We start from the raw sequence: 2,500 nt of genomic DNA, 5'->3' as shown, positions 1-2,500 counted from the left end.
TCCTCCCTTCTCTCTCCTCTTATCTCTTTCCCTCCTTCTTTCCTCCACCCTGTCTTTCCCCTTCACTGCCATTTTTTTTTTCTCTCCATCCCTCAATCTCTCCTCTTCTCCTTTCTTCCTTTTATCCCTTCTCTTTGTTCCTCCATCCTTTCCTTATCTTCCTTTATCTTCCTCCTCCTTCTTCTTTCCTCTCACCATCTATCTTTATCTTCCTTCTCCTTTCTTCTTCTTTTCTACATATCTTCATTTAAATTCCCTTCCTTCCTCCCCTCCTCCTTCTCCTCCTTCTTCTTCTCCTCCTCCTCCTTTTCCTTTCCCCACACTATCTTTCTGTATCTTTATCTTCCTTCTCCTCCTTCACTCCTTTCTTCTTCTTTATATATCTTCATTTAATTTCCCTTTCTTCCTCCCCTCCTCCTCCTCCTCCTCCTCCTCCTCCTCCTCCTCCTTTTTCCCTCCATATTACCTTGACACAAAAATTATAAAAACACGAATGAGTCAACCTCCTCCTCCTCCTCCTCCTCCTCCTCCTCCTCCTCCTCCTCCTCCTCCTCCCTCTGTACCTCCTTTTTGTCCTATCCCTTTTTCTTCTTCCTCCGTTCCATCTACCCCCCCCCTCCGATCCCTCCTCTTCCTGACCCCTCTTCTCTCCCTCTCTCCTTTCCTCCTCATCTTCTATTATATTCTCTCTCTCTCTCTCTCTCTCTCTCATCATCTCTCTCTCTCTCTCTCTCTCTCTCTCTCTCTCTCTCTCTCTCTCTCTCTCTCTCTCTCTCTCTCTCTCTCTCTCTCTCTCTCTCTCTCTCTCTCTCTCTCTCTCTCTCTCTCTCTCTCTCTCTCTCTCTCTCTCTCTTATTACCCTCCACCCTGTCCCTCCTTACCCTCCCTCTCTTATTCCCCCCAATCTCTCTCTCTCTCTCTCTCTCTCTCTCTCTCTCTCTCTCTCTCTCTCTCTCTCTCTCTCTCTCTCTCTCTCTCTCTCTCCCCCTTCTCTCTTACCCTTCTTTAGATCCCTTATTGGCCATTCAATCGCTTACCCTCACGCTGCCTCGCCCCTTAAGGCTCCCTTCCAATCACGCACAACGATAGCATTCCCCTCTATACAACCCGCCTTAGCCAGCCTTCCCCCCCGCCCTTCCCTCTCTCTCGCTGCCTTCCTTTCCCCACGCCTAGGTTGGTACTTACGAAGGTCGGTATTGTAAGACATTCGCTTCTCACATCAGTATTTCTAAAGGTCAGAGAGGGGGTCAATCGGGTTTTCATGAGTGTTTTTTTAAGGTTCATGGTACAGAGGAAGGGTTAAACTACCATCAGGGTCATAAAACTATCTCTGGAAATGTCCGCAACTCCTACGAAAGCCTTGTTGAATGTGTGCTTGGGCGCCGGTGTTGAAGGATATGGAGCGTGTAGCCAAATGCCTCCCTCGTACTGCTCAGAGAAAAGTGCAGGATGAGGATGAGAGGGGTCGTTCTAGTGGACGATCAGCTATAGATAGGAAGATGTGGATAGTGTGGATAGGAAGAGGAAAGACAGGTCTATAAGTGGATAAAAGGAGGTTGAGGAACAGCAAGTGGAAGGTGGAGAAAAGTGGAGTTAAATGAGAGGCAAAATTCATTACTTCTCAGAGGAAAGCGGGAAGAGGCATACTCCGAGATAGCCAAATGCCTCGCCTCGACTTGCCTCACCAGCCAGTTAGTCCCCCGCTCTTTTCCCCTCTACAAGCCCTGCCTCTCTGCCGGTCTATGTTATGTGTTATGGTGCTGTGTCGCGACCCTTCCCTTCCCTTTCCTTTCCCGTCTCTACTCCTGAATTACTGCGTGTGTGTGTGTGGGGGGGGGGGGGGTCTTGGCAAAGCTTGAGAGTTTTAGATTGGGTGATATCAAAAGTTCCATATCTGGCGTCATACCCAATTTTTTTTATCTTTTATATATTTGTTTTATTTGCTTATTTATTGATTTATTTTGCTTCGTCATGTAAATTTGTCATGTAGGCGCGGGTCTGAGCTCACAACTATGGCTAAGTATCCCCTCTGGTAGCTAAGCCTTCCTGATACTAAGGTTGGTATAAGACACTCGCCTCTCACATCACCTATTTCTAAAGGTCAAAGAGGGGGTCAGTCGGGTTCTAATGAGTGTTTCTTCAGGTTCATGGTACAGAAGAAGACTCACACTACCACCAGGGTCATAAAACTACCCCTGGAAATGCCCACAACTCCTATGAAAGCCTTGTCAAATATGTGTTCTTGGGCGGCGATGTCTTGTATTACGACCTTAAGCCTTTCCGGTAGACAAAACACGTATGGCATAAATCAATAAGCATGTTTCGTTAGTCTGGAGGAGGGAGTGGATCGAAGATGCTGGCTGACTCACTCCCAAAGCCTCCATATACCAAAAGCTAAACATTCACTCCACGACCGGTACCTGGTAAATCAATCTATAAATGGGGGCATACGACGGGGGGTGCATCGCCTCGCCCACCCTACGACGCCAAGCCCGGGGCA

Source organism: Eriocheir sinensis, chromosome 6 (assembly GCF_024679095.1).
Source record: "Eriocheir sinensis breed Jianghai 21 chromosome 6, ASM2467909v1, whole genome shotgun sequence".
NCBI lineage: Eukaryota > Metazoa > Arthropoda > Malacostraca > Decapoda > Varunidae > Eriocheir > Eriocheir sinensis.
The sequence above is the reverse complement of the archived record's forward strand: the minus strand, read 5'-3'. Positions refer to the sequence as shown.